The following is a 22,077-nucleotide window of genomic DNA, read 5'->3' as shown; positions in this document are numbered from 1 at the left end:
GCTTACAGCTTTTTGTTTGTTTTTAGTTTAAAAGTAAAAGATCGGGTCCTGCAGGAAGGTAAGTGTTCTAAGGACAGACATATGTTTCCAAAGTCCACAGATAAACAAGGAAAGTCTGCTCAGGAGCCTTCGGAACCAGCCCTTCAGGCAACCATTGACATAAATCCTCCCTGAGAAGTCCTCTGACCCTTAGAGTAGAGAAGGGGCCTAGAGAACACACAAGGAGAGAACACATGAACTCTGCATGTAGCTTGGAAAAGCTGGTTCCTCAGAGGGGAGGAGAGGTGCCTGTGGCTGTCATTTGCATAGAAGATTGCCACCAACATGAGGCACCAGATGAGGAAGCTTTATTTCCAAGATCTTCTTCAATAGCATGTTCATTTGATGAGAATAATGTTTCCACTCCAATTTTCCAGGGCCTTAAGAAGTGAGAGTGAGGTTGGGTGTGGAGCTCAGTCAGTAGGACATTTGCCTACTGTGCAGGAAGCCTCAGCTACTGCATAAACCAAGCATGTTAGACACACCTGTAATCCTAGCAACTGGGAGGTGGGGGCAGGAGATCAGAAGTTTAAGATCATCCCCACATACCTAGAGAGTTCAAGACCAGCCTAGGATACATGAGATTGTCTCAGAAAAGAAAAAAGCGACAATAAAAGAATTAAATATTTCTCCCTATCCAAGATGTAGCCATGCATGCTTACATAAGTGCATATGCTTACATTAGTGCATATGCTTACATTAGTGCACATGCTTACATAAGTGCACATGCTTACATTAGTACACATGCTTACATTAGTGCACATGCTTACATTAGTGCACATGCTTACATAAGTGCACATGCTAACCCAACAAAGTCCACACGGACTTCCCTGCTTACAGTCTCCAAATTTCAAAACAAACAGCATCACTACAGAAAGAACAAGTAGGACTCTCCTAAACAAAACATTGTTTCTTTCTTTTGGTAAACATCACTGAAGTATGATATGCATGCACAGAAAACTGTCCGAATTGTAAATTTACAAACTTAGTCAATTCCTACTAAGTGAGCATGCTCACATAACCAGTGTCTGCATCGAGCAGAAGACCCCACAAGTCACCTGGTGCCCGTGCGAAGTCACTCCTCTACCCCATGTAATCACCATTCTGATTTCCAACAGTTGGCACACACACACCATCAAAACTGTAAATTACAAGTTCCTAAATTTTACCGACTGTTAGCTTAACCCTTCCTGTCCTGTAGAGACATGCCCCCACATGGAAGCGGAGCTGTTCCCACAGAAGAACTTTAAGAGCATAGACTTCAAAGAAGCCATGTCCATTTGTGCCCTTCAGTTAGACAGCAATGTTGAGCCCACAAGTGTCCACAGTGAGGCAGGAAGGATACGACCATAATTCCTTACACACACCTGACAGGCAGCTCCAGAGGCTCTGTGATGCAGCACAGCCAAGACGGGTGTTACCACTGTAAGGAGCTGTGTGCAAACAAGATTGTCTCTGCGTGCCAGCCACTCTGTCTTCGTGACGTATCCTTGCACATCCTCTCTGGGGCTCCGTTACTTCCATGTCCAAGAAGTGGGTGTAAATCACTCATTAACTGTTGTGAAAATTAAGTGAGATCACAAATACAAAGTCCTTGGCATGTAATAGGTGTGCTATATACATTTATTCTTTTTCCTTCAGACTAAATCTTGATTATCTTTTATTTTCAGCCTGGACAACACACCCTAAATATATTTTCAATGGCAACTATTTAAGCCACTAGCTAGTGACTTTACAGTAATTTGGAAACTGATTTGTAGTGTGAAAAATTTGTATCTATTAGCAGTGATTTTCAGAGTCCAGAAAAGCCACCGTCATTCTTTGTAGGCTAGAATGCTTCACGTTCTTCGTATATCTACCATGCTGGCTTGGCTCTTCATTTATTAATGACTCCCTTCATGAAGCCATTGTCATCTCAGCTTCCTGCAATAGTCCAAAAATGCTTGAAATTATCATTTCCAATAACAACTTGAAGACACCAAACACCCGTGCTTCCCCGGACATTATCGGTTTATTAACAGCCATTGTGCCCATCCATTTGGCCTTTTCAGTCAGACAGGGACACGGTTTCAAAACAATCATGTCGTTTCTGCATTTTCACCAGGATCTGTATTAAAAGCTCTGACAGATTGCTAATGAGCCGATGTTGGAATGACAGGGTGCTCTGTTATCGTGTGTCCGTTCACAGTTTCCTCTCCAACCCATCTGTCCTCGAGACACACCCGCCATGGAGCAAGCAGGCTGGGACACTTTCTCCATTTACACCTTTGCCTGCAGAGGCTGCTGGGAAAGCCTGTCCCTAATTAAAGATCTTAACAAGCATATTGCCGGTGCTGTTATTAAACTGCTCTCTTTTGTTAGGGAAGGTGCTGGTTGTCAGCAGTTTGTAGATTTAGATATTTAATGTGTGTTTCTGTAGCCCAGCAAAATATTTGTGTTTTTAGAATAATTCAATTAGAACATTGTGCATGCAGCTACCTCTGCACCATAAATGCACACAGCACACATGCTATCAAAACCCTGTAGAGTTATTTGGACTCGTGACAAAGAAACATGGGCGACTCTTATGGACAGACACAGGTTAAAGCATAAGTTATACTTGAATGCTTGGAACTGTAAACTGTAAAAACTCAATGACCAGATTGAGATCATGGCTCATATTATTTTCAGCAAGGCCAAGTCTCTGCCTCCAGAGATATGTGTGTCCTTAGGGCACATTGAAAAGGAGTCCAATTTCCCTGGCAGAGGGTCTCAGTCAGAAGGGAGCTGTTCCCTTGCTCTAAAGGTTCATCCATTAGAACCCGTGTGGGTAAGGTTGGCGGGACTGGGGACCTGGGATCTGCAGCTGTCACATACCCTTCCTCATCCCACTATCAAATTTGAAGGCCACCACCTCTTTGCTGTACACAGTAGAGAGCAGAGAGAAGGAGAGATGGCTTGCCTGAGCACTTACTGGCCTGGAAGAAGCCTGCTCAGTGTCTGAGTCTTAGAAAAGGGCTCATGTTCAGATGCCCTACAGTGGACACAGTTTGGTGGGAGAGCTTTGGTAATAAGCCCCATAAGGTTTGCCAGACCAAAGTGACCCCTCAGCGGTACTGAGAGTCTTCATCATCTAGTCAGGAACAACAGCTCCCAGAGTCCATCACCTTGGCAATCAGAAGGTAGCTCTGAATGCTGCATTCAAGTTTCTGCCAATGGCCAGCGACACAGGGATTCACGATGCATATGCATTTCCATGTGGAAACCTGGAGGCCACTTACTGAACTTTCAGTATAGGTTGATGTCTTCATTTAACTAAATATTGGCAAATCTGAGGAATACTGCACTAATCATGAGGCAAGGTCCTTGTTCTGAATGGACCTGCACATTCGACAGTCAGTGTGGTTAAGCAAAACCATGTACTCTAGCTGATGCCATGGGAAGGCAGGGCTAATTGCCATGTGGCTTTCAGAGTTGTAGAGGGGTTCAGAGACCAGAGACAGAGAGAAAGGTCTTCCAGACAAGGCGCAAGGGTTGATGAGCTGGCTCAGCTGGGAAAGGTACGTGTCACCGAGGCTTACAACCTGGGTTCAGACCCTGGAACCCACATGGTGGAAGCAGAAAACTGACTCCCCAGAGTTGGCCTCTAACCTCCGCATGTGTGCTGTAATATGTGCATGCAAAAAAAAAAAATTATTTCATTTCATTTTATTTTTTGCTTCTTTGAGACAGGGTTTCTCTGTGTACCCCTGGATGTTCTAGGACTTGCTCTGTAAACTGGACTGGCCTCAACACTCATGAATCTACCTATCTCTGCTTCCAGAGTGCTGGGATTGAAGGTGTGCACCACCACACCAGGCTGAAAGGAAATTTTAATTGTTGAAATGTGTAGGGTGTGGTTGAACAAAGAAGAAAGGACATTGAAGCTGAGAAGACACAGAAGAGATGAGGAATTTTTGTAGGGCTATCCATAGCAGGCTGTTCTGGAAGAAAGGCTTCAGGGTGCTCACTTGCTTTTGTTGTTAACAATTTAGTTTAATTTTCTCACTTTATTTCTTACTTTTTAAAGATTTATTTATTATGTATAGTGTTCTGCCTGCATGTTAGAAGAGGACATCAAATCTCCTTATAGATGGTTGTGAGCCACCATGTAGTTGCTGGGAATTGAACTCAGGACCTCTGAAAGAACAGTCAGTGCTCTTAACCTCTGAGCCATCTCTCCAGCTCTATAATTTTCTCATTTTAAAATTGAGTTATTTTTAGAGTCATCCTAAGGTCACAGAAAAACTAAGAAGAAAGCACAGAAAATTCATCTCCCAAGAGTGTGGCATGTTTATTACAACTGAACCTGTAGTGATACATGGTTACCACCTGAAGTGCTCCAGCCTTCAGTCTTAGATTCAGACAGTTATCACAGATGCATAATGGCATGGACCCCAAGTAGAAGAGTTTCACAGCCCCTCCCACTCCCCAGATGGTTGACGTCGTACAGTGTAGACTTTCCATAGTTGCTGCTTTCATTGAGTCCCACGCATTAAGTTTTCCCCATGTCATTTCATGGTTTGACAGCTCATCTCTTTTTCAGGACTGAATAATATTTTATTGTCCAGGTGCATAGCTATGCATTTAACCATTCATCTCCTTGAAGATGACTTCCAAGTTTTAGCAATTATGAGTTGCTATCACTGTAAATACCCATATGCAAAATTGTGTGTGAACATAATTTTTTAACTCTTTTTGGGAAACAGAGTGAGCACATTTGCTGGATCATACAGCAACAGTATGTTTAGTTTTGTAAACACGTCACCAAGCCATCTGCTAGGCAGCTTTACCATATTGCTTCATCATCTGCAACAAGCTCCATGTGCTTAAGAGCATTTGGTGCTGTTGGTGTTTCAGATCTAGCCATTCTAACGAAGAGTTATTGCTAGAATTTCTAAAAGGTCTTTTAATAAATAACCCAGAGCCAGATATTAGGGTAAATGCTGAAAGATCAGAGAGACAAAGGAACAAGCCACAGCCATCTCTTACCTCTAGTACTCTTCAGCCTAAAAAAGCTTTAGTTCCTGCCTCCTCGTGCCTTAAATACCTTTCTCTGCCCAGCTATTTCACTTCCTTCCTAGTGCTGGGATTAAAGGCTTGTGATTCCCAAGTACTGGGATTAAAGGTGTGTGCCTCCACTACCTGGCTCTGTTTCTCTCCTAGACTGAGTCAATCTCATTCCAAGGTGGCTTTGAACTCACAGAGATCCAGATGGATCTCTACCTCTCAAGTGCCAGAATTAAAGGTGTATGCCACCACTGCCTGGCCTCTATGTTCAATCTAGTGGCTTGTTCTGTTCTCTGACCTTCAGGCAAATTTTATTAGGGTATACCATATATCACCACATTTCCCCTTTTTTGTCTAAAATAATAAAGTAAGATTATAACTAATAAAAATACTATATACAATAAGTACAATAAGTATATATAATATATACAGTCAAAAATTAAAGTAACAATGTCCAGTCCATTAACATTTGACAAATTCAGAGAAAATACTCTAATTTATCCTATTTTGGTGAGTCCAAAATGTTGTACCTAATTCACTTTCTATTCTAACTTGTATTACAACTGAAAACACCTCTTGATGTCTTTCAAACTTATACATTTTAAACTTTTTTGGTGAATTTCTTTTCTGAATTTGTTAACAAGGAAAACTATAACTAACTAGTCTTCAAATCCCTCAGAAACCCAAGGAGGAAATAATATTTACTGAGTAAGCAAGAAGTATAAACAAGCAACTTTCAAAAATGTGAGAAATTACAGAAACAGCTGACTGCCTGGACAGTCATCCTTTGCAATGTTGGGACATCCATCTTCAGCCTACAGGCCTAGCATATCTAACAGACTCATCTGGGAAGCAGGGTATTCTGAAGGGCCTTCCTATCTTATCTTGGCAAGGATTGGCAGTACTTTGTTTTGTGTCCTGCTTGTCCATTTTGGACAGCATACTGTCAGCAGTCAAGGCAAGATCACTTTCTTGCCCAGTGGCTAACTTTTACCACAAAGAAAGTAAACTCCGTATGGAGTTTCTTCAATGCCCATCACCTTCTCTGAAGTAGATTGGTGCTACCAGGAGCAGACATGTCTCATATTAATAGAAAAATCTATGTTATTAAAACATCTTAAATGCCATATTCTGTAGATCTCTGAAGTGTATGAAGATGACCTGTCTATATAAAATATATCTGTTTGACCTTGAAAATATACCTAACCTGACAAGTTCCAGTATAATAGGTGACTAACAATTAAGCTGCATTTGTTTATATCCTAAATAGTTGTAATAATAACTTCCAAGGACTAGAAAATTACATTACATTGTTGTATAGGTGAAATACCTTTAACAAGATTAGAAATGTATATATAGTATGTTCTAATGAAATTAATCTCAAATTTGTATCAATATACAAAGTCTGTATACAATACACAAAAACCCAGTCCAAAGTAAAATATTTAAAACTAGTAGTAGATTTTTTAAAAGTAGATTCAATAATCTACCCTTTTATCCTATTAATTCCATATTTCTCTTTTCAGAGTTGATTCAATAATCTACCCTTTTATCTTATCATTTCTATATAATACATTTCTATATAATATCCACCTTTCTCCTTTTATAAATATATTGACTATGACCAACAACAATTTTTAACCAACCCTAAAACAAATACAAATATCCATAATCCATTTCTTTGGAAACATGGGTATAATTTTCTAGGCTACTTCCTACTGATTAGAGGCACTGGTAGTCTTATGGAAACACAAAGAAAATTTAGGATTATGGTCAAGTCTGTGAGACTGTATCATCTTAACTAGCCATTTTGATATTGTCCTGAGCAGTTAGTAGTTCAAAGTGGATCTTTGGGTGGTGTTTGTCAGCTTAATGGTGTTATCATTATCCTGGTGGAATTGTTGTTGTGTGGTCCCATAATTTTTTGGAGACTTCAAAGTCACTGTTAAGTGTGGTCATGGTTCACTCCAGAAAATCTTTTTCATGAGACATTTTTTCTGACTGATTTGTTCTTTTTCTTTAGATGTCTCATTTGTCCAGTGTTCTTCAGATTCCTTAGCCTTCATTCTCCTAAAAGACAAAAACAAAAACCCTTCCCCAACCCTAACTTTGTGGGGGGTTCCCTTTTGGCAAGTTACATCTGATCAAATGAAAGGCATTTGTAAGTTAGTTTAAACTGAATGTTCACACTGGTTGATGAACTATCACTTCTAATTAAGAGGTCTCTCTTGTTCAAATCAAACCTTTATTAATTTTTTTGGTATCCATAGCTTTTCTTCTCCCATGGAAACAAAAGCAAAACCTTGTCTCCAACATAACACATATCCTGGATTCCAGTCTGAGGTCAGCATATCCTTAAAGTACACAGAGTGATTTAATTCTGTAGTTTTTTTTTTTTTCTATTATCCAATGTCTATCTGTTCTTCCTTTCTCATTAGCATTCAAAGTTAGTAGGGTATTATGTAATCTATTTCTGGGGGGTTTTTGTTACCCCTTTCTGTTTACTTAGCATATCCTTTAGAGTTTGATTTGATCTTTTTATGGCTGCTTGGCCTGTAGGATTGCGTGGTATACCTGTAATATACTTTATATTATAATAAATAAAACTGTTTCATTTTACCGGAGCCATATGCTGGAGCATTGTCAGTCTCAGGTATACCCATAATGGCCATAATTTGTAGCAAATGTGTTATTACAGAATCAGCCTTTTCAGAACTCAGAGCAGTTGCCCATTGAAATCCTGAATATGTGTCAATAGTATGGTGCACATATTTTAATTTTCCAAATCCTACAAAATGAAACACATCTATCTGCCAGGTTTCATTCCCCTGAGTACCTTTTAGGTTACATCCTGCTGGTAGTAGAGTTTGATTATATAAAGAACAAGTAGGACATTTTCTTATAATTTCCTTGGCTTGTTGCCAGGTTGCGGAAAAATCCTTTTTTAAACCCTTAATATTGACATAATTTATAATGAAATTCTGAGGCTTCTAGCACATTTCCTATCAATAGTTGATCAATCTCATCATTACCAGCAGAACTATATGGGATCACATGTGTGTTATATGTAAGGGATGATTCCTATTCCTGATTATTTCTTGTAACTGAATAAATAACAAAGTTAATTCTAACTCATCAGGAATAAATTCAGTAAGTTTCAATGTGTAAGATCACTCTTTCTGCATACTGAGAGTCAGTAAATATGTTGAAAGTTTCTGTAAACTCCATTAATACCATCAGAATAGCATATAATTCCAATATTTGGACAGAATTATATGGACTTTGAACCACTTTACTTAAATGTTCTGATTTGTAACCTGCCTTTCCTTTTGGTTTGCATCACTATAAAGTGTAGGGGCTCCAGATATTGGCGTTCCCCATATCATGCAAGGTAGGATCCAGTTAGTTCTCTTTATGAATTGAATTCTCTTGCTTTGGGGATATTTGTTGTTAATCTCTCCCTCAAAATTACTGCAAGCTCCTTGCCAAGGTTCACTTTCTGCCCATAATTTGTCAGTTTTATCATTAATTAAAGATTCTGTAATTTCTGCTGGGTCTATTCCTCTTAATTGATGAAGTCTCAATTTTCCTTTTAGAATCAACTCAGAGATCTTTTCCATATAAGTTTTTAATGGTTTACTCTGTTTATATGGTTAAAAGATCCATTTTAAGATAATATCTTCCCTCTGCATTAATATTCCTGTAAGAGAATGCTTGGAGGGTAATATAACCAAAATGCAATCAAGCTTTGTATCCAAATGATTGACATGTGCATCCTATACTTTCTTTTCTACCAAGGCCAATTCTTTCTCAGCTTCAGCTGAAAATTCTCTTGGACTATTTAAGTCATGGTCACCCCTAAGGTTTTAAACAGATTACTCAGCTCATCATTTTTTTACCCCAAAGGTGGGCCACAGATAAGAAATGTCTTCTATCTGGGTGGTGGTGGTGCACACCTTTAGTCCCAGCACTCAGGAGGCAGAAACAGGTGGATCTCTGTGAGTTTGAGGTCAGGCTGGTCTATAGAATAAGATCCAGGACAGACTCCAAAACTATACAGAGAAACCCTGTCTTGAAAAAAAAAAAAAAAAGTGTCTTCTATCAATCTTTGAAAGTCATTAAGAGTCTGCAATCAATCTCTCCTAATTTGTATTTTTGGGGGTCTAATTTTTTGTAGACCTATTTTATATGCTAAATAATTAATGAAATCTCCTCTTTGTATTTTTTCAGGAGAAATTTGTAATCCCCAAAAAGACAAATTTTTCTTCTCAATCATTCTTTCTAAAGTATCTACATTTGAATCAGCCAGTAAATATCATTTATGGAATGGTAAACTATAGATTGAGGGAGTTGTTTACATATTAATTTCAATAGCTGTCATACAAAATATTGGCACAGGGTTGGATTATGTAACATTTCCTGTGAGAGAACCTTCCATTGATATCTCTTAACAGGCTGAGAATTGTTATAAGTAGGCACCATTTAGGGAAAATTTTCTCTGTCTTTTCTTGTAGAGGTATTGAAAGAAACAGTCTTTTAAACCAATAACTGTAAGAGGCCATCCTTTAGGTAATAGAGAAGGCAAAGGAATTCCAGATTGTAGAGAGCCCATTGGCTGAATTACCTTGTTAACAGCTCTTAGATCTGTTACCATTCTCCACTTACCAAATTTCTTTTTAATGGCAAATACAGGAGAATTCCAAGAGCTGGTTGATTCTCCAATATGCTAAGTATTTAATTGCTGTTGTATCAAATGTTCTAAGGTCTGTAATTTCTCTTTTGTTAAAGGCCATTGCTGAACACATACTGCTTGTCTCTTAACCATTTTAAAGGGAGGGCTATTGGTATCTTTGAAAGATCAGAAGCTCTTGTGCCCTGTTTTTTGTACAATTTGGGTGGTTGGTAACTGTTCTTTATAATATCTTCAAATATTTTGCCCAGAAACATATGTTAGTTTATGGTTTGTTTCTGAGATTGGAGGAATGTTAATCTAGGCATTTCATTGCTGTAACAAATCATAGCCCCATAAATTCATAGCTATATTAGCTACATATGGCTTTAATTTTCCTCTCTGTCCTTTTGGCCCTATACATTCAACCCATCTCACACTGTTTCACTTGAGATAATGTTCAAATCTCTAAAATCTGAAAATTTACTTCCTGAAGAGGCCAATATGGATGCCAAGATACTGGTGCAATTTATTGTTACATCTGCACCTGTGTCTACAAGATCCTCAATGACTGTGTCATTTATTCATATTTTTATTTTGGTCTGTTCATTTATAGAAGTTTCCCAAAAATTTCACCTTATGGTTTCTCCTGAGTGTTCTGTTCTCTCCTCTATAGCTGTTCTCTCCCTGAGCAGTATGGTTTTTACAATAGACATGAGGTTCTTTAATTGCTCTGGGAGTTGGTGGCAAGAAAGGACTGAACTCAAAGTGACATGGGGGCTTTCAAGAGACCCCTCAGGAAGTTTCCCAGTGGCAAAGACAAAGGATTACCTTGTCTGTCCCTTGTTGATCTATATTCTTAATCTAAAGTCTGCCTTTGCCATACCTTCTGCATAATCCAGAAGGGAGTGACATTTTGTGGGGGAATTATTCCTTAAGAAAACATCATTTCTAAGAATGCCCTGTTTACAGTCCCTTTTTAGGTGACTTTATTTACTTACCACAATAGAAATATTTGACATTACTATTTTTCTTCAAACCTCTGGAAATCACCTCTTCTATTCGAGCATCTTCATGGTCATTAGATTCAATTATAATTGTGTATCTCAAATCTATTTCTCCAAGGGAGCTGATCTTGCCTTTATTGGCCTATTTACCCCTTTGCCTTGTGCATTAGCATTTTCAAAAGCCAGAGATTCAATTATTATTTGTCTAGCATCTGAATTTGGTATCATTCTATTTACTGCTGAAGTCAGTCTTCATAAGAAATCAGTGAAGGTTTCTTTTGGGCCCTGTATAACTTTTGTAAATTACTCAATTTTCTTTCCTACTTCTTCAATTCTATCGCAAGCCTTCAAGGCTGTCATGTGGCATGAAGCCAGGGTGTGATCATCATACAAAGATAGTCTTTATATAACAGTATAATCACTTTCTCTAAGAAGTTGATCTTGGGATATTTCAGTACCTCTAGCCTTACTTTTTTGTTCAATGGTCTTAGCATCATCTTTTTACCAGGTCCTCCATTGTAATTGGGGACCAGCCTCCAAAACTGCTATAACCAAATCTCTCCAGTCTTTAGGGATAATTCTACTACAAGTTGATCACAAGTTTAACATCTGCTTCACAAAAGATGAGTGGATGCCATATGAGACTATTGCTTCTTTGAATATCCTCCAATCTAACATTTCCACAGGAGTCCAACCAGCTTGAAGACAGTTTTAGGGATATCTATCATTTGGCAGTTCCTGTAAGTTTATTGGATAGAATAAGGTTGGCTGTTTGAAAGACTTAAGCTGTTTCTCTGTAACCTTATAATGCAATGTTGAAATTGGTTCTCCCTTGAATTCTTCTGTCTGGGTCTAAATATCTCTATGATCTGTTTTAACAGATTTTTCTAAGACTTTTATCTTGGCACTCATATTCATCAATTTTTTAAACAATAAAACAGAAATGATCAAGCAAATAATATTTATAATTGGCATTACATAAATACCATCAACATTAACTATCCTTCCATTTAATTGTTCCATTTTCAGAACATCAATTGTAGTATCAAACAGAGACTAAATTCCCTCCATTGTAAAAAATGTTTCCCATTTTTTAATGTGGGAAAATCTCTGTCTTTTTTAAAAAACTAATTCTCCCTTTTAAGAAATCCCAGTTGACTCACCAAGTCTGCTGACAATGACAGTTCAGAGGATGGAAAACTGAGACAGCTACCTAGTGTGGCAGCAGCCCAAGAAGGGGTCCAGCAGAAGCCAGAAGAATAAAAACTAAAGTGCCAGCTGTATACTTGGGGGAACATGTGAAATCAGCTAACCCCTGTGGTTTGGGGAGCCCAAAACCCTATGAAGTTTGCTGCAGAGAGGCTGCAACAAAAACCTAGCTGGAGAGGTAGGGTCTCTGGCTGCTTGTGGCTCTGACCTGAGCCAGTGACATTGGGTGCTAGATATTGCTCAAATTTCTAAATGGTCTTTTAATAAAAAAAAAAAAAATCCAGAGCTAGATATTGAGGTAAATGCTGAAAGATCAGAAGACAAAGGAACAAGCCACAACCATTTCTTACTTCTAGGACTCCTCAGCCTGAAAAGTTTTAGTTCCTGTCTCCTCATGCCTTTTATGCCTTTCTCTGCCCAGCTATTTCACTTTCTTGCTATTGCTGAGATTAAAGGCATGTGATTCCCTAGTACTGGGATTAAAGGTGTGTGCCAGCACTGCCTGGCCTCTGTGTTTAATCTAGTGGCTTGTTCTGTCCTCTGATCTTCAGGCAGACTTTATTAGGGTACACAATATATTACCACAGAGAGTGGCATCTCACTGTTCAAATTCATAGTTGCTGCCCACAGAAACGTAGGTTACCTCACAAATAACCACATAGGGAGGGAAGTTTTAACCAAGACAGACATTCTAGGAACTTTACAGTTTCAAAATTTTTGCTTTGCTACTACTGAGCTACATCCACAGCCATTATTTCTCAGTCTTGCTATGTAGGTCAGACTGGCTTTGCCCTTACTGTGTCATCCAAGCTGGCCTCACACTCATGATCTTCCTGCCTCAGACTCTGAAGTGATAGGATTACACCTTACTTGATGGGTTTGTGGTTCATATTTAGTTCTGTAAATTAATTTGTGACAAGGGAACAAGATTTGTGTCCGGGTTCTTTTTTTTTTTTATGTTAAAATGTTGATTTCCAGTTGTTTGCTAAAAGGCCATGTTTTCTTCATTGTGTTGTCTTTATTTCAGATTAGTTAGAGGTCAGCTGACTGTGCCTATCTCTACAGGGTTTTCCAGGCTCTCTATTATGTCTCATTGCTCCTTATTTCTTTTGCTTTGATAACACCACGCTGTAGCTCTAGAGTAGGTGGTGATTTGGGGTACACTCAATCTTTCAAGTTTGTTCTTCTCCTTCAATCTTGTCCTGAATATTCTGGGTCCTTTACACAAGACTGTAGAATCTGTTGACCATTACACAAAATAAAGTGCTAGAATTTTTACCAAAATGGCGATATCAGGAAGAAATTACTTTTAATATTATTCTTTCTTATTCACATGCATGGGACTCTCTGTTTAATTCTTGCCAGCTTCTTTTGAGTTTGTCATTTTCCTCAGACAGAACTTACATATGTTTTGTTTTATTTATACCTAAGCATTTCATTTTCAGAGGACCTAATAGGCATTGGGCTTTTAACTTCAAAGTCAGCCCTATTTCTTACAGAAAAGTGATGGTTTTTGTTGCATTAACATCATATCCCCCGAAACTTAATAAGCTCAGGATCATTTCCTCAACCCATGCCTACCCTCTTTAGCTGTTTGTTGTGTCCTGGTATCAAGATGCACCACCAAATATGGGGCTTGAATAATTTAACAACAATAAAGGTTTCTGAACACTCAGTGAATCTCATATCAAGTGTGTAACGAGTCTGGGTATTTGTGGCTATGTGCTATGGATATCACTCTGTATAAATAAAATGCTGTTTGGCCAGTGGCCAGGCAGGAAGTATAGGTGGGACAAGAGAGAAGAGAATTCTGGGAAGTGGAAGGCTGGGGCGGAGAGACACTGCCAGGTGCCGCCATGACAAGAAAGATATAAGGTACTGGTAAGCCACGAGCCACGTGGCAAAGTATAGATTAATAAAAATGGGTTAATTTAAGATAGAAGAAACAGATAACCAGAAGCCTGCCATGGCCATACAGTTTGTAAACAAACAAACAAAAAAATAGTTTCTGGGCTATGCACTGCTTTGATAGAACTGCTTCCGATAGTTGATGGTACACATGGCTCCAGACCCAGAGCTGGTGGTAAACTGTACCACTGCCATGTTGGAAGCTGAGGTAGGTAGAGCCAGCAGCCACAGAGGCATTTCAATCTTACAAAGATGAATATTACACAGAGAATCTGGTTTGTGTTGTCTTTGGGATTTTAACTGCAGAAAAAGATTTGATCATAAAAGCTGTTGAGTTAAACAAATATGAAAATTTTAAAGGTACCTTGACTTCGAAAATTTGGATATAAGGACATGTTGCTTTGGAAAAGAGTCTCTGCTTTTGTTTCCACAGAAAACCAGAGGCTGTGGATTTGTTCCAGATTAAGATACATCAGATTTGATCAGCCAAGACCACCTGAAAGGTCTCTGATGACACCATGGCCCAGATGATCCAACATCCAGAATGGTTTCAAGGCAACTGGCTCAGAGGTTTACCCTCATGGACTACTCCATAATCCTAAAATTTTCTTTGTGTCCCCATAAGATACAGCGCCCCCCTCCAGCAGGAAGAAGTAAGAAAAACTATGCCCAAATTCCCAAAATTATCAAGTTGGCTTTGGAGATGGAATTGGCTCACTCCTTCTCTAAACCCAGACATATTGCTTAAAAAAAAAAAAAAAAAAGGTTAAGAGATTTTTGTGTCCCAAATCAGAAGAGCCCTCTGGTGTGGGACAGAAAAAAAACCAATATTTTTATTTAAAACAGGTTAATTATAAATGCAATCTCTTTCTAAAGAAGAAAAGGGGATATGATATAGATATAATAGGATAAAAGGGTAGATTAAGAAACTTACTTCTAAAGAGCAACAACTTGTTTAAAATGTTTTACATTGGTATAGATTTTAGTCTTTCAATACAAACTTAAAGTTAATTTTGTTATACTGTGTGCATATTTCTACTCTTGTTTAAGATATTATGTTTATATAGCTCATTTAAAATTGTAATGGATAATTAAAAATAGATTAATAATTAGTCATCTATGATAATCATACTCGTAGCCATGTTAGTTAAGTCTTCTAGGTATACACAGAGATATTTCAGATAGATAGGTAATCTTCAAATACTTCAAAGACCTACAGAATATGGCATTTAAAATATTTTTAAAATTTAGACTTTCTGGACAGTGAGACATGTCTGCTCCTGGCAGCACTGATTTACTTCAGAGAGGAGGATTGGGCATTGAAGACACTTCATATGGAGTTTATTTTCACCTTGGCAAAAATAGCCATTTGGGCAAGAAACTGTTCTTGCCTGGACTGCTTGATCAACTAGACATGTAGGACCCATAGAAAGGTGACCACTGAACTTTGCTTGACAAAATGGTCCTTCAGGTTCCTGCTTCGCAGAGGAAACTGCCAGACATTCTACAGGACACTGAAAAAAGTGACCAAGAGACTCTAGCTCTGTGGGCTGAAGACAAATGCCCCAACTTTACAAAGGAACATTAGGTGACTGTCCAGGCTGCCAGTTGTCTCTGTCTACCCTACAAGACTCCCAAAAGTTGCTTGCATCCTTCTCTCGGTTCTCAGATAATATTATATCCTTCTGAGGTCTTTGATGTGGTTGAAGACTAGATAGTTATAATTTCCTCAATTATGATAAAAGTTAAGTTAGATATAAAACCTTAGACTCACAAATATAAGATAGATAGGATATCTTCTTTAATATTGTAACTGTAATTCTTGCTTGATAATTGTTTTGTTATATGTAATTTTACTATGTAAAAGTTAAAACCTTCCTTAAAAAAAAAGAAAAGAAAAGAAAAGAGGAAGTGCTGTGGATATTACTCTGTATAAATAAAATGCTGTTTGGCCAGTGGCCAGGCAGGAAGTATAGGTGGGACAAGAGAGAAGAGAATTCTGGGAAGTAAATGCTAGGGTGGAGAGACACTGCCAGCCGCCACTATGACAAGAAAGATATAAGGTACTGGTAAGCCATGAGCCACGTGGCAAAGTATAGATTAATAAAAATGGGTTAATATAAGATAGAAGAAACAGATAACAAGAAGCCTGCCACGGCCATACAGTTTGTAAACAATATAAGTCTCTATGTGCTTACTTGGTTGGGTCTGAGCGACTATGGGACTGGCGGGTAAGAGAGATTTGCCCTGACTGTGGGCCAGGCAAGAAAACTCTAACTACAGTTATGCTCATCCATGCTGTTTCACAGGTGTCCCCTGCAGCCATGGCTCTACACAACACATGTTGCCCAGTACATGCCACCATGCCACACAGTGTCAGCCAACATGGCCTGAAACACCTCAGTTCATACTTGAGACTTTGTGACAGGCTCCAGCATCTTTACTGTACATATAAAGTTTCCTGCTCTTAGAGAAATATAACAGTTCAATTGCAAAAAACAGTAACTTTGACTTTTCCTCCTGTCACTTCTTAGCACAGAAGTATCAAATTAGCATACCATCGCACTGGATTGTTAGCCAGACAAGCGCATCTACCTCATTATTATGTAAATTTGCTTTAGTTTTTTAAAAATTGTCAAGTTATAATACACACCAAAATTGTTTTGAAATAAACTCATGATTTATTACCAGTAAATGTTTTATTTATATCCCTATTTTATATTGTTTATATATCCAGCATTGTATGAATATTTTCCAGACAAAGAGGTTAAAGAGTCAAGTATAAAGAGTTAAGATGCCTTGATAAAGTTTATTAATAAAGCTCTATCTCCCAAGTGCTGGGATTAAAGGTGTGTACCACCACCGCCCAACTTCTGCTATAGCTTACTCTTCCCATTTTCTAGCCACCATTTTTGGCTTTGTTCTAGTGGCTGGCTGTTCTCTGACCCCAGATTTGTTTATTTCGGGGAACACACAATATTTCAGGGAACACAATACCCACCACATTTCCCCTGTTTTTGTGTAAAATTAAAAAAAGGTTATAATTAATACAAGAAAAACTATCCAATAAGTATATACAATATATATAGTCAAGAATTACATTAACAATGTCTAGTCCATTAACATTTGACAAATTCAGATAAAAACTCTATTATCAAAAGCATTCTTAATTTCTTTTCTTTTTTTCTTTCTTTTTTTATGGTTTTGCTGTTTCTCAAGACAGTGTTTCTCTCTCTGTAGTTCTGGCTGTCCTAGAACTCACTCTATAGACCAGGCTGGCCTTTAACTCACAGAGATCCACCTGCCTCTGCCTCTGGAGTGCTGGGATTAAAGATGTGTGCCACCACCTGACAGCATTCTTAATTTCTATCACAATGTGTTTACTCTAGAGTTTTTTTTATCCTTCTTAGATGTTTTATCTCTATGCTTATCTAGGTGTTCTTCCATGCTGTCTGAGTTCCTGGAACTCACAGTGTATTTAAATTCATCATCTAATAGCTACAACAATCCCGCCATACCCTAATCTGCTTGTCATGTCTCTTTAGACTACGTGCTGCATTTTCGTCATTTGCTTTTCCTTTTTAGCATATCTTGTATTCTTTGCTGGAATCCAGACATGATCTATTGGGTGAGAGGAGTTAGAGAAAACTGGATCCTTTGTGATGTGGTGGGAAGAAGTCAGGAAGAAAGGCATTCTGTTTGTCCTCTCCTGATTAGGTTTCAGCCTTTACATTGACTCTGTGACCCTAAACTACAGACTTCACAAGGGACTCCCAGTTTTTCTCCCACACTACGTGGGGCATGGTACCTAGAAGGGGATAGAATTAGATTTATTTCCCGTCTGACTTTGTAGTGATTTTGCACTTACGTTTCCTCCCATGGACATGAAGAGACCAGGTTCCTCTCTCTGTACTGCTCACAGTCAGAGTTCAGGAGGTTAATCATTTAATAGGCAAAATAGATTTTCCTGGAGATGTATTTTGCTAAGAACAAATATACTTTTAGGATAGTTAGTTTTCCTCCTCATGACAAAGTGTGAAGAGATGTTGCTCCAGACTTTATTCTGGGCTGTAGAACTCACTGGAGGGCTGGGTGTCTGCTACAGTTTTCAGCTCACCAAGACTTGTTTGTCTATACTGAACTTTAGCAGTATATCAGTCACATTTTGTTACATGCATTCGCCATCACTGACTTCTGTGGAAGTTTCTGCTTTGGTAAGCCATGATTCTCCTGACCTGCCTGTTGTTTCTCTAATTTTGAGAGCAATATTTGACCTGTGAACTCATTGAGGAAAGTTGTTGTTGTTGTGGTTGTTGTTGTTGTTGTTTCTGAGTTTGTTCAGTTTTTTATTTATTGTTAAAATGGACTGCTTACTTGTAAACTTTTTTGCTTGCCAGATACGAAACCACAATATCTCTTTTAGGCAGTAAAGAATGGGTAGTGTGTGGGTAATTCTGGTGTCAATTTGAGGATGCTGTGCTGGTGTAAGTGAGAATGTCTCCACAGGCTCAGACTTTTGAACACTTGGTCCCCAGTTTGGCTAGGTTAAGATGTGTGGGCTTGCTGAAGAAAGTATGTCACTGGGGGCAGGCTTTGAGGTTTCAAAAACCATACTCCATTCCCATTTCACTCTCTCTACTTCCTGCTTGCCATTCAAATTATGAGCCCTTAGCTTCTGTTTGAGCCTCCACATTTGCTGCTGGCTCCCAGGCTTCCCTGCCAGGACAGACCCTTGTCCTCTGGAACCACAAGCCAGATAAACCCTTCCTTCTGTAAGTTGCCTTGGACACGGTGTTTGATCACAGCAACAGAAACTGACACAGATGTCTGGATGGCTGCTAGGCCTGTTTCTCGACATGTCTGTTAAGTCGATTCCTGATAAGGCTGGCATGAACCAGTAGACAGAGCATGGGAAATCCGTTCTCAATGTGGGTTTTCCAGATGAAATAACAGATGAAAAAAGGGAAATCATCTTTGTCTTTGCCCTAGTGCAGTGGATATCTGTTCTATGACCCTGAAATGCAGCCCTAGAGACCTAGCAGGTAACTTCTCTACCTGCCTATGACCTTGAAGTACATGCCCTTGGGCTACCCTTAAGACCCGAGTGTAGCATGAATCTTATTAATAAAATCAAACCTGGAGCCAGGTATTGGGGTGAGTGCTGAAAGATCAGAGAAGCAGAACAAACCACGGCTTCCACACCTCACCAATTCCACAGCTGATTCTGCTTTCTCAAACTGGAGGCCTCTGAGTCCTCATCCAAATGGTTCACAGCTGAACTGCTGCTCAAAAGCCTCAAGTTTAACCAGCTCTAGTCCCTGGTCCTCATGCCTTAAGTACCTTTCTGCTTTCTGCCATCACTTTCTGGGATTAAAGGAGTGTGTTACCATGCCTGGCTGTTTCTAGTGTGGCCTTGAACTCACAGAGATCCAGGTAGATCTCTGCCTCTAGAATGTTAGGATTAAAGGTGTGTGCCACCATTTTCTGGCCTCTATATCTAGTGGCTGTTCTGTTCTCTGACCCCAGATAAGTTTATTAGGGTGCACAATATTTTGGGGAACACAATATCACCACTCCTGAGATGCACACATGTAGCTCTCATCTCTCCCTCGTGGGCTTGGATGTGGAACTGACTAAGATAGCTGGAACTGTGTGAGACTGTGCCCCAGCATTCCAGAACCTGTGACAATTCTGTTCGGTACAGTGAGTTTTTTCCCTTTAATAAATTCCTTTGCCCTAGGGCAAGATACCCTTGATTATGAGAATTCCACATTCCTCCATCCTTGGAGACAGGGCTATCAGCAGCCTCCTAGGACCCTCTCAGCCTTTGGCCTTACATTAAGAATTGCACCATTGGCCTCCCTTGTTCTAGGTTTTTGTATTTGAACTGAACCATGCCAGGTCCCAGACTCTGCAGCTTATAGATGGTCCAGCATAGAACTTCTTGGTCTCTAATTGTGCAAATCTCTTCCTATCATAAATCCTGTCAGCTTGATATAACCTAGGGTCATCTGGAAAGAAGAAACTCAACAGAGAACATGCCTCCATCAGACTGGCCTGTAGGCAAGTGTGTGGGATTATTTTCTTAATTAATGATTGATGAGAGAGGGTACAGCTCATTGTGCATGGTGCCACCTCTAGGCTGGTAGTCCTGGCCTATACAAAAGAGCAAGCTGAATGACTCATGAGCAGCAAGTCATAAGCAGTGTACCTCTGTGTGGTCTCTGCTTCAGTTCCTGCCTCCAGGTTCCTGCCTTGAGTTCTTGCCTTCCCTCAATGATTGGCTGCAACCTGTAAGATATAACAAACCATTTCCTCCATAAGTTGCTTATGGTTGTGGTCTTTTATCACAGCAACAACAATAAACAAAAAAGCAAACTAGAACAATCTATAACTACTCTATTGATTACATTTCTCTGGAGAATTCTAACATAAGCCAGTTGATTATCTGGATTGTGGGTTGGGTTTTAACAGGAAGATGACCTTGTTAGAAATCATTGTGTAATGGATTTTGGAGCCTAGAAATGTGGGCAGCTCTTGGCTGTTCTCACAAGTCTGGACACTGGCTGGTTAAAAGCTGATCATAGGTGGCCAAGCATGGAACAAATGAAGCAACTTAGATATGACCAATGGGCCTCCTTCCATCCTCCAATACCCTGTCTGGACATGTTTTTCTTCATTTCCATGGAAGGGAACAAAAGTACAAACAGAAACATGTAAGTAACTCTCTAAGGTTCTGTTTGTACAGTTTATGCTATAATCTCATTGTTCAAATCAAAGCACATGGCTGAGTTCAGCATCAAAGGGTGGGAAACAGATTCCTCCTGATAAAGAAACCACAGTTACACAGGAGGGGTACACTGGCTAGTGTTATGTCAACTTGACAGAGCTAGAGTCGCTGGACAGGAGGGAGCCTCAGCTCAGAAAATGTCTCAGCACAATCATCCTGCAGGCAGGCCTGTAGGGCATTTTCTTAATCAGTGATTGATGGGGGAGGGCCTGGCCTATGGTGGATAGGGCCATTCCTGGGAAGGTGGTCCTGGGTTCTATAAGAAAGCAGACTGAGCAAGCCATGGAGAGCAAGCCAGTAAGCAGCACCCCTCCATGACCTCTGCATCAGCTCCTGTTTCCAGGTTCCTGCTCCATTTGAGTTCCTGTCCTGACTTCCTTCAACGATGAACAATGATGTGGAAGTGTAAGCCAAATTAGCCCTTTCCTCCCCAAGATGCTTTTGATAATGGTGTTCATCACAGCAATAGACCCTAACTAAGACAAAGGAGCAAATAATTGGGGCCATAAGTGCAATTGGTCTCCCATACTGGCCCCAGATCTTCTAGTATATCACTATTGGCAAGGTACCTAGCAGTTGCCATTGGAAAGTACACACCTCATTGCGTGCTTGTCTGATCAAATACAATGGCCTGTGAAACACCTGGCATAGTGCCAGGACTGTGTAGGAAAGCTACAGGCACTGTATTGGAGAAAGAGGATGAGCTGAGTAATTTGGCACTGTGGGTGTGGGTTGGAGTGATGTCGGTAAGGACCACTCTTCAGTAACAGATGCCCAAGGACATGGGTAATTAAGACAAAGCTGGCCCCACTGACAGAGAATCTGGGGATCAGCAGCTCCAAGACAGATGACTTGATGTCTATTACTTCTGGATTTCTAGTCTATCCCCTGGGAATGTCATGTAAGGGATGAAGAGACACTGTGTTCAATGGCTTTTCCCAGTCCAGCACAAAAAGCTATTTAATTATCATGCAGGCCAGCATTTTCATTTGGAAAACTGCTGTTGCTTGCCGTTTCTTCTGTAGGTGCATGATCACTGTAATGAAAACATGGAGAGGACTCCCTACTATCCTAATTTCTAGGAGAGACAATTCATCATCTGGGAATGAATGCTGCGGCATACTTTGCCATAACTACAGAGGAGGAGTAAGTTAATCACGATAGAACATGGGCTACAAGGTGCCAAGGTTCGGGGTGATGGAAGACCACCCTTCATCTCATGTCTTTAGTTTTCACACAGCTTTGGGTCTAATGGGTGCTCACTTGCACTCAAACAATCCCAGGATGCAAACCAGGGAACAGTCTCGGGATCCATTAGCACAAGCAATTGCCCACCACACAAAAATAGCAAACTCCCCATGTACAATGATTTAGTGCAGTGAGACTAGGATAAATAATGAAGGCATTTGTTTATGCCTACTTATGAC

The 22,077-nt window shown here is 39.6% G+C and overlaps 1 long non-coding RNA gene across 1 annotated transcript in view; it reads right to left on the bottom strand.

The window, feature by feature from the left end:
• Window positions 1–631: 631 nt before the first annotated feature.
• The window catches only part of LOC118591819, a 63,178-nt gene continuing 41,732 nt past the window's right edge, over window positions 632–22,077 (bottom strand). The window contains exons 4-5 of the long non-coding RNA XR_004946028.1: window positions 20,072–20,151; window positions 632–1,962 (exon numbers count right to left, since the gene is read on the bottom strand). This is a non-coding gene — a long non-coding RNA (uncharacterized LOC118591819). The remainder of the gene's footprint in view (window positions 1,963–20,071; window positions 20,152–22,077) is intronic.

Source organism: Onychomys torridus, chromosome 10 (assembly GCF_903995425.1).
Source record: "Onychomys torridus chromosome 10, mOncTor1.1, whole genome shotgun sequence".
NCBI classification, from domain to species: domain Eukaryota; kingdom Metazoa; phylum Chordata; class Mammalia; order Rodentia; family Cricetidae; genus Onychomys; species Onychomys torridus.
The sequence above is the reverse complement of the archived record's forward strand: the minus strand, read 5'-3'. Positions and strand labels throughout refer to the sequence as shown.